The sequence below is a fragment of the Mauremys mutica genome, chromosome 5 (genome assembly GCF_020497125.1).
Source record: "Mauremys mutica isolate MM-2020 ecotype Southern chromosome 5, ASM2049712v1, whole genome shotgun sequence".
NCBI lineage: Eukaryota > Metazoa > Chordata > Testudines > Geoemydidae > Mauremys > Mauremys mutica.
In genome coordinates, this window is record NC_059076.1 from 37,118,266 (window position 1) to 37,129,431 (window position 11,166).

Below are 11,166 nucleotides of genomic sequence, written 5' to 3' on the forward strand. Positions count from 1 at the left end.
TCAAAACATATAGTATTTAAAGCCAACCAAAAAGTCAAAAGTTTATCACATGAAGTACCAATGGCCTAAAGAGTACAGAATGTAATTATTACATTTGATGATCCCATCAATTCTGTCTGGAAGGGCTGGAATTGATATCTTGTTCAGCTAAAAAGTTTACATTAGATTTAAGATTTCCTAACTCAGGCTACTCAACCCTCCCTTGTGCATTAGATACCATTTGCAATAGCACCTTTAGCCTCTTTACAAATACTAGCCTGCCACAAATTCCTACTCTGTAACCTCCTGAGAGGATCTCATGTTGTCTAATCTCTTATGAAAATAGCTGCCAGCGTAAAACCCATCATTGTACCCCATGCTGAGGCACATTCTGGCAATGCCAATAATACTGTCTGGGTCTAGAAAAATCTGGGATAATTAGAGAAAACTCCCAGAATTCCCTTCAGCTCCCTTCACTAGGTAGGGTAGCCATTTTGGAAATTACCCCAAAACCCAGCTCTTAGCAACAATATTGGGGACTATAGCTCCAGAATATACTAGTGCATCCAGTCTTTTAGGTCATCCACACAGAGGACCCCATAACAATTCTGTCAGAAGCAGCGTAGAACATTTCTTTCCAAAACACTTCAAAGGACAAGTGATACACCCCACCCTTCCTCGAATTCTAGCTCCGAGCAATGGTTTCCTTTTTTAAAGAATATTGCAAAGCCAGAGGCCCAAAATTTTCAAACATTTACATGGACTTCATTTTTTTCCAGCTTACTTTGTAAAAGGAGTTAAAAAGTATGTGTTATGGTAATCATCATTAAAATCTTTACAGTTTTTTCCATATAGTTATCACGCCGGTATACATAGTAAGTCTTATACTTTGGATAGGGAGTAGCCATGAATAACACACAAAGCTTATGACTTGCAAAGGCACTTGTAGAGATTTTAGTGGTGGCCACCACACTTCATTAACTTAATGAAGAATACATTTCTTTTCACTTGTGAGGCTTGATAAACTATGGCTATACTATTTCCATGGTGAGTCACATCAGAGTGCAGAGCTCTCAGTCTATATTGATTAATATGCCATTTTACATTTCTTATGAATAAATACTCCTGCTGACACTGATTCTATTGATACTGATTTCTTTATAGTAATTATTACTTTGTAACTCTTAACAGTGTTTAATGAAGTTACAAAGTCTATGAAGAGCAGTGTATTCTTGTGCCTTAAAGTCTTTAATAAAAGTAGTTAGTATTAATTTCAGGGACAGATGAATATGAGTTAGAACAGCTGGCCTGAACATCAGATAAACCCAGGATCTGAACAGCGGCTGAAACATTTTAAAGTGAGGTCTTCTCTTCTACTGGTGTTGATGATGCTGCAGGAACCAGCAGCGGTGTCAGCCTCTCGGCTGTGCAGTGAGCCCCTCAAACTGGAAACCTTGTACTACAGAAGCAGTGAGGAGTCCCTGACAATGATCAGTGTGAAATCTTTAGGCCCTGATCCTGCAAAGATTTATTCATGAGCTTAACTTCAAGTATGTGAATAGTCTTATTGTTTTTAATTAAGACATCAAGACAGAAAGGGGAAGCAATAAGGAAAGTTAAGTAATGGCATTATTCAATCTGATTCTGTCAAGTACATACTGTAGATCAGTTCATAAATTCATTTTCTAGAGACTTGATTGTTATATTTATTTGGTTTGAAATGTACAGTATGAAGAGAATGAAATGTATGGCCTTGCTGCTGGTTTTCCATTACTTCTGAGCAGCTGCAGGCTGTGTACATGTATCAATTAGAGCAGAACAAAATGAGTTCAGCTGTTGAAATCAGACATCTTCTCATTCACTTACCATGCAGATTGTGTGAGTTGTAGTTACTAAGTCATGTCTGAATTCATTCTTATGAAAATATCTTCACAACTAATTAGAAACAATTGATGCTTAGGTATCACAGTGACACTACTGAAATACCTAATTGGTTGATGGAATTGAGCTTATCAGTTAGTTAGTGAGGGATGGAAGGGTTTTTTAAAAAGATCTTATAAATATCTCAGTTGCTTGTGTATTTTTTGTCAGATGGTATACAGTAGTGGTGAATATTTCATGAAGAAATGTCTAGCATCTCTGAATGACAAAAATCAAAACAAAGTTAAACTATAACCATTTAGACCAGTTTCACAGCATATTGATTAAAAGAAATCCTGGTGCTGTGAGAATGAGGTACAGATGCCTTGATGAAGCTAAAAGCAGAGCATCCCAAATACTGCCCCTCCAAAAGAGAAGGGGGGGGGGTGTGGAACCAAAGATAATTGGCCTTTAAACGTCTAAAGAACAAATCCTACCCCCATCTGGAGCTGTGAAAGTGAACAGGGAAAATGTGTTTTCTGCAGCAGAAATCCTGCTGGTCAGGACAGGATTTGACAGGACAGACTTGAAGGACTCACAGCAGTGAGGAGTCTGCTGTTGCTGCTTTAAAAAGGAGTAGTCTACACCCCTGGCCAGAGTATGCCATTGCCTGCAGCATATGAATTGAATGGCTGACCACCTTGGGAACATGATAAATATGCCAGCACCTTAGCCAGCCTTCTCTTAAGTACAAGGGAGACAGCCTGACCTCCTCTTTAGATGGTGGAGAAGTCATCGTCACCCTGTTACTGTCCACTTACATGGACCCTATAATCATATCAGCTGAGAGCCTCACAACAACCCTGTGAGATAGTAAAGTAGTCACACCTCTTTTACAAATGGGGAATGGAGACAGATTAGAGAGCCAGATCCTTAACGCCTATAACTGTCACACTTCTTCTGGAGTTTCAGGTGCTCAGCACTTTTCAAAATTCCTGAGTGTCTTGTCCAAAGTCACAAGAAGTCTGTGACAGAGCTGGGAATTGGTCTCCCTGAATCTCAACCCCATGCCTTGTAGTTAACAAGACCATCCTTCTTCCAGATCAGCACAGGATAGAGGAAAAAAGTCTAACCCTGTATTTTTTTTCCACGTGTGCTTGTGTGTTCGTTTCTCTCTCTCTCTCTCTCATTAGACATAGGCCAGAGCCACAAAAGTCAGATCTACATTTTAAACTCAGTATTTTTTCAATGATCCCTGTAAAAGTTCAGGTTCATTTCTAATGAGAAACAAAGTAAAGTGGCCGGGGTTCTTCTTATATATCACTGGTTTTACTCTAATATAACACCACTGACTTCTGATTTACTCTAGGAGGAGAATCTGGCTCACTGTTTATATTTCACAGGAAACTGGGCACAAAATGGCAGTATAAAAAAACCCCCAAAATCATACACAACACTTCCATTAAATACTGTACATGGTTTTTAAGATGTCAAATATTTTAGTATAAAAGGCAAATAAAAATAAAAGTTAGCACTAGCCACCGGTTAATTCCTGCATAGAGGCAGCGGGGCAGGGGGAGAGGAGATGTGGGGAGGTGCATTTGCTATAATGAAATGATCAGAGCCTTCTGCATTATTTGAGTACCACATGTGTTGTGGTTGCCATGGCCCTGTCACTTGGGTGGTGGTGTTTTCTTTAGTGAATGCATTCATCTGATTGAAAAAGCTGATCCCGTCTGTAAGAAGCCAGAACATTGTCCTTGGTAGAAGAAAACGTTTAGGGGCTATGATGAGTACAAGGCAGGGCCGGTGCAACCATTTAGGCAAACTAGGAGGCCACCTAGGGCACCTAGTGGTTGGGGGTGCCTAAAAGCCCGTTCAGGCGAGGAGGTGGAGTGGAGATGAGCTGAGGCGGGGGGTAGGGGGGCACGGGGAGGGCCGCCCACAGTAATGAGGGGGGTGCACAGGGGAACCTCTCCCCGCCCCAGATCACCTCCACTCTGCCTCCTCCGCTGAGCACACAGCCCCCGTCCTAAGTCTCCTCCAATCGGCGCTGCAAGCCTGGGAGGGGAGGAGAATTAGAGCGGCGCCGGCGTGCTCAGTGGAGGAGGCGGAGCCGAGGTGAGCTGGGGCAGGCTCCCCAGGCAAGGTTAGCTGCCACGGCGGGGGGGGGGCTCCCCGGGCGGGGTTAGTTGCCACGGCGGAGGGGGAGTCTCCCCGGGCAGGGTTAGCTGCCGTGGGGGGGGAGGGGAGAGTCTCCCCGGGAGGGATTAGCTGCTGCGGGGGGGGGGGTCTCTCTGGGCTGGGTTAGTTGCCACGGGTGGGGGAGATTAGCTGGGTGGGGGGTGGCGCAAGGTGGAAGTTTCGCCTAGGGCACGAAACTTCCTTGCACCGGCTCTGGTACAAGGTCTTTCATAACTCTGCTGGGGACTCCAAAAACAAATTACACCACACTCCAGTGGCCCATAGGATGAGATTTCAAGAAGCTGAACAGCCCGAGGTTTGAGGAGTGATTCCCAACCAAGATTTAGAAGCAGATTAGAGGGGTATTCCTTCTTGGAAACTAATTAAAATGCACTTCAGGCAGCACAGAGGAGCCTCCAACAAGACTACTAACAATGAGGCTGAACTCTGGCCCGTACAATCTATAGACTAGCTCTCCGATAGAGGAATGGACAAGGAGTACTACAGATAATAGGCCTGAGAAGCCCTATGGGGCATGATTACTATTCCATTGGACTGCTCCCAGGATCAGAGTTAAAATAAGATGCATAATTTTTCTTAATTGTCCAAGTCACTGTATTTTCACCTGTTACTTTCTGCCAGACCTAGCACCAACTGTTTTTTTACTTATTAGAAGTACCCGAGTGTTTAAGGGGAACCCACTAAGGGCTGGAGTCTGTATAGCCAAGTGATTATAGCATTTACAGCATTTTCCTCTGAGCTTGTGATATGCAGAGCCCCCATCTAATGGGAAGTGATTACCACAGCACTCATAGTAATGCTCTGCAGAGGGAGGTGGACACAGTGCTCATAATTTTCTCCATGTTTGACCAGCTCTGCTTCTTACAGTTGAGGATGAAAATGCTTTGTGGGTACCCAGATGCAGGTTAAGTTCTCATGCAGTTCTTGTTTTGTTCCCAGCAGGGGAATGAAAGCCAATAAAGCCAAAGGAGTGATGCACTGTTTCATTCTTCTGCGGATCTGGCCAATAGCGTTTGTGGGCCTAATTCTCCACTAGCTTTCCCTTTGTCGAGTCATTTGTTCCTGTGCAAAGTGGGCATAAAACACTGGTGTAAGAGACAGGGCTGGCTCTACAGTTTTCGCCGCCCAAAGCAGCCTGCCGAATTGCCGCCGCAGGCGGCGGGGGCAGTCCACGCGCCCTTAGGGCGGCAGGCGCGTTTCCACAGCGGTGGCAATTTGGCGGCAGCTTCTATGTTTAGCTGAAGCTGCCGCGGACAGCTAAATATAGAAGCTGCTGCCGAATTGCCGCCACAGCGAAAATGCACCTGCCACCCTAAGGGCGCAGGGACTGCCCCCACCGGCGGCAGCGGCAATTCGGTGCGCTGCTTGGGGGCAAAACAACAGGGACTGCCGCCCCTTGCAGATTGCCACCCCAAGCACCAGCTTGGAATGCTGGTGCCTGGAGCCGGCCCTGGTAAGAGAGGGAAAACTTTTAATTTGGTAGTTTTACAAAGTAAGTGATTCCAAGAGGTGCATGGCAACAGAGGATCAAGAGGCTCTTACCTTTACTACTGTAGTGTACTCCCATTCATTTCCCTCCTGTCTTTTCATTCAGAAACTGACTTCTGTTTGTCCTGAAATGAAGAGGGTTCATCAAGAGTGGGAAGTTTGGGTTTCCAGGCAGGACAAAGGCTGTTCATTATTAGACAGTCTAACTGAGGGGTGAGGAGTGCTATCTGTCTGAGGTACTCATATTACCCCCCTTATCCTAGTATTTGAGCACCTCAGACTCTTAATGTATTTTGCCTCACACCAGACTTAGGGAAGTACTATTATCTTCATCTTAAAGATGCGGGACTGAGGCAGAGAGAAGCTAAGGTTTAGATCAGAGAGATTTAGCACCCCAAGTCCCATATTTAGAAACTCAAAATACACTCTCAGTCACTACTTAACCCTGGCCTAAGTTTCTGCTAGCAGGGATGTGCAGAGCTGACTCAGTTCTGACAGCACCAAGCAGTTCAGCACAATCTTTAAACTAGACATTTCCTCACCTATCTTGCCTAAGTGGCCTGAGCCACAAGACATGGAGGCTGTGCTGGTGCTCCCTTATGGCCAATGGCTAGAGCCTAGGATGTGGGAGACCCAGGTTTAAATCCCTAGTCACCCTGATGCAGAGCAGGGGCTTGAACCCACACCTCAGGTGAGTGCTGTAACCCCTGGGCATTTAGGTATAAAGGGGCACCCCCTTCATTTTCTGTGAGAAAGGTGCCTCGGCCCTAAAAACAAGAGAGGGTTCACAGCTGTGCCTGTTGAGTGAGTGGAGTCTCCTTCCAGAGCTAAGCACCTTCGAGGAGCAGGGCTTAGTCCACCCCTCTCCTCAGCATTTTCTATTGGCTCACACAGGTAGCTCCCTGCTCACCTGGCTGGGTTTCATTAATCCCATTCTCATGCACCTAACTCTCTCCATGCAGCATATAGGGAGCCTGGGTACTTAACTCAGGATTGCACTAGGTAGCAGGGCACCTCAGTGTTAGCTTTCACAATGCTGAGACTAACTCCCCTTTGCGGATCTAGCTCAAAGCCAATTGCTCAAGGTCACACAAAAGTTAGTGGCAGATCAGAGGCCTGAACCCAGGTCTCATTAGTACTAGACTAAGGCCCTATCCACTGTATCATTCTTCATCTCGGTACAGAACTGCTGCTGCTCACTTTTTTGTCTCAGATAGTGGGAGTGTGCACGTTCCTTCTCACTTGCAGAAGTTCAGTCTTCTGAATTTTCACCTGATTTGTTGAGGTAGTGACTTCTCATCTTAGGAAGACTTATTTGTCTCCACCTTCCTGAACCATACCAGATGAGAGAAACTCCCACTCGTGCCTGGTCCAAAGCTGCCACTTGCTAATTATCACATTAACTTTCCACATAAGTCAACACATCAAATACATGCTGCATTTTAAAAAGCACATATAACAATACAAGGGTCTGTCCTGGGTTTAGAAGTAACCAACATTGTGTCAAGATTAGAAGTGGAGCAGGGAAAAAACCAAGACCAAAATTCTTCCCCTAAATTTCAGGCTCTAGCTCAGCTCTCTGCGGCTTCTACAGGTTCAAAAACCTAAGGTTTCAAGTTGCTGCTGTTCAATGAAGGTTGAGCAGGGAATTGATTCTACCTACTCCTTGGTGTCTGAGGTGGTGTCCATGACAGCCCACTGGGGAAAATCATGAAGGACTTCAGACTTGAACATGAGCAAACCCCACCCCCCCAAAGAGAGATTACAGATCTCCATTTACCTCTGATCAGGACCCAACAGTGGCATCAGGAAGATAACCCAATATCTGGAAGAGTTCCTGCATGAAAAGAAGTTGGCTTATAGTCATTTCCAGTAAAATGGATATACCTTAAGTAGAAAAGAATAAGTGAAATTCATAATGGGCCTAGGCTGATAGGTCACCAGGAGTTCAGGCATGCAAACTGGGGACAGATTGCTACCAGACCCAGGCCTCTCAGCATGTACAAGGAAAGACTGGTCCTCAGGGTGCCCCATGATGCACTGGGAAGGTGTGAAGGCAGCGGCCAGTGCTTTGAGGAGACAACGCCTTATAGTGATATGGACAGATGGAGAGGGCAATAAATCCTCCTCTGAGTGCCAAGGCTAGGGCTGTATCTGGGTATGCAGTGTGGGGAAGGCTCCTTTGCCTTCTCACTCTGTGCAAGGGCCAGGGACAGCCTGGACCTTAATGTAATATACAAAGCCATTTAAAAAGACAATAAAAACCCTTCTGGAAAATGGGGCTCTGGTGGCTAGGCTATTTTATCGAGAACATTGACAATTGCATGCTACGGGCTCATTTTACTTGACTTGTTAAACTGACAATGAAAACGTCTGATTTATTATTCGTCACCAGTTTGCGGATGTTGGTACAGGATTTTAACATTCTCGGCTATTATTCAGTATCATCCAGGCTCATTTCTTATTCCAGGCACAAGCCATATATACATTTGTCCTAGAGAAATTTCCATAGATCCCTGGCATTACATTTTAGCAGCATGGGAAACACACAGGAGAATGTGGTGCAGAAAAAGCACATGAAAGAGTCTTTCCTCACACTGAATCCAAATTAAAATAATTCTTTTCTCCAGTACAAATTTTGTAACAAAGTACCCTGCTAAACGGAAATCCCCCATATTTAAATATCTGTACTGTGCTTTGGAAATCAACAATGGCTTCTATTCAGGCTGGTGCATGCCTTTCAGTGCTGAAGATCTGTGGGTTTAATTCCCATGGATGATCTGTGGTGTCTTCATGTAACATCGCCCTGGTTTCTTACAAAAAAAATTCATACCATTAGGTACAAAAGTGCCAGTAGCACTCAGTTCTATCTTCTTATAGCGTGCCTATTGTCTTGGTGTCTGAGTAATAAATAGATTATAAAAAGACCAATGGAATGCCCAGGGGGAGGAGACAGAGGCCAAAAACTGCTTCATCTGCTTAGGGAAGTTGGGTGAACGAATCAACTGAATTTTACAAGTTATATTAAAAAAATGTTGGGTATCTTTGGATCACGACATTTCATGCAAACAAAAATTCTGACTCCTCTAATTATGCAAAAAAATGGTGACTGTTTTAGGATGAGATTACTGGACAATTTAGTACCATAAAAAAATATTTCTAGTTATGGAACTGAGTTTATATTACATTTGCTCCTTCCTGTTAAAAGGAAGAGTTAAAAATACCTACTTCTTATATAGCAATTTCCAGCAATAGATTTCAATGCACTTTGCAAAGGAGATCAGCATTATTACCCTCATTTTAAAGATGGGGAAACTGAAGTACAGAGGCAAAGTGACTTACCCAAGGTCACCAACAAGCCAGTGGCAGAGCTGGGAATGAAGTCCAGATTTCCTAAGTCTCATTCCAGTGCACTATCGTCTAAGCTATTCTGCCTCCCTTATCCACACTTTTTTCTTCTACTTGTCACAAGAGGATGAGTCAGGAAACAAACGCTCCAACACATTGAGAGGTGTCCTGTTGCTCTTCTGATGATTCTTCTGTTGTAACTTGCTCACTGTCTACTTATGCAGCCATTTGCCACAAGTCGGGTAACTAGCTATGGAAAGGGACTAGAGAGCCACTCTTGCTTCCTTCAAAGCCAGTGGGAAAATAAACCATATGACTTTAGGGGGAAACAGGATCAGCCCCCAAATTAGCAGTCAAACTTACTCAGCTACAGTCAGCCTTAAAAAAACAGTACAGAAAATTGAGTTTGAAAGGATTTTGTCACCATACTGCAGAGTATAGTAGGATATGCTGGACTTGGAAGACAGCATTTTTTTTCCCTTTTATCTTTAGCAGCCACCTTGCTGACAGCTTTTTTCCTCCTCAGAGCCCTTCACCACCCCATAGTGTGCAATGCGCTGATTGGTGTTAAGGGCAGAGGAAAAAACATAAGAAGCAGTTCTAAAAGGTCATTCCTGAATCATCAGTGATGTATTTTGCTAAATTCTCAGTGGTGAAGACTGGCTGGCTCTAAACAATGCTTTTGGTTCTCTGTTTTGAGTCATTCTGCATTTACAGAGCTTATTTCAAACAACTGAATTATTCAGAAAAAGCTGTTCACAAGAAATCACTCCAGGTGGAGCAACTCACGATGATATTTGTTTCTGATCTGCCAATAATTAATAAGATGGGGAACAGGGACTAGAATGATTTTTCACTAATGATGAAAGAATCAAGTCATTTGCTCTTGCCATGCTTCTCATTCAAACTTATGATGGCTTAAAGTCAGTGGAGTTATTCTGCATTTTCACTGATGTAGCATATGGCTAGGATAGCCACAGAACAAATTCTTAACATTAAATGATTATTGTATTCTAATACTTACAGTGGGAGTATTGGCATGTGGCTGGTCATAAGTCTGTCCCAAGAAGCATTTTGCTGATCTATAGTATGGTGCATTGCATTGTTCTGCCTCATGCATGTTTCATACCATTCAGAGCAGGAGCAATTTGTCTAATCTGCCAGCCAGCGCTTGCAAGCCAAGGTTTAAGGGGACAGCATGCCGCAGAGTCACTGCTCCCCACTTCTTTGGTATAGCTGGGCAGGGAGGCAATCTGCTCTCTCCTCTGATCACATTAGTGGAGATAACCAGCAGGTATAGTTACTGCTTGGTCCCCATATACCGCTTATATGGCTCATACAGGATCACTGCTTCAATATAGAAGTAGTAGTGTTCTTGGGGAAGAAAGGCCTTCTAAAAACACATGTAGCCTTGGGGGGAAAAAAAGTGCATTAAATATGAAAAGACCTCACAAACAATCCTTGATATGACTCTGATCTTCCTCTCAAAGCACTCAGATACAAAGAGCAAAGGTAATTTAGACTCATTTTAATGAAAGTAATGCAAAAAGTAGCCAAAAAAATACTAAAAAGGCTAGGAGAAACGTTCAGATGACATTATAAAACCTGGGAATGATATAGGCTGAGAAAGCAATGCAAGATGCTGCGGGAAGTTTTTGAAAGGTCCTAGGTTGTAATAAAGCTGCAAAAATTTTCATGACCATTTTTGTCATCAGTTAAAATGTGTGTTTTATTTCATATTATAAATACTCCAACTCATTACAAGATGTCATTTTTATTTGTAACTTCAAAAATTCACAGGGTAAGTTACTGTGGATGAAATACATTAGAAATATATACCCTAAAAATTAATACATCTTTTTATGTATCAGAAAGTTTTAAAAGCTTATTTTAATTAGTTTGTTTCCAATATAAAGGAAATTAATTAGAATTTTAATCACTCAGAAATGAGAGTTAGAAGTAGTTTCAGGTACTACACCTGCCCCTGAATACACCTAACAATTTGTGGGTTTACAATCATGATTTTCTACAATGAATTTGTCCTTTTGATGTGTGGAAGAGTCGCACACAAATAAAAGGCAAAAACTGACTATACAGGGAAGTAATTAACCAGATTATATAGAGGTGCTGTCAAATGCTCAAGTTTAACTCAAATATATATTTTTCCTCTACTTTTTCAGTTATACGCTTAAGTCTTCCTTGTAGGAACACTAGGTACAATATTTTCAGACGAGTTTAATGTGACTGGGGGCTGGTACACAGATTTTCCAGTCCACAAAATAAGTC

The 11,166-nt window shown here is 43.1% G+C and overlaps 1 long non-coding RNA gene across 1 annotated transcript; it reads right to left on the reverse strand.

The window, feature by feature from the left end:
• Nucleotides 1–1,356: 1,356 nt before the first annotated feature.
• On the reverse strand, nucleotides 1,357–9,134 carry LOC123371597. The gene is made up of 4 exons (XR_006579862.1): nucleotides 8,875–9,134; nucleotides 7,313–7,369; nucleotides 5,587–5,657; nucleotides 1,357–1,460 (listed from the first exon to the last, which is right to left on the reverse strand). It is a non-coding gene; the product is annotated as an uncharacterized LOC123371597 (long non-coding RNA).
• Nucleotides 9,135–11,166: the final 2,032 nt, after the last annotated feature.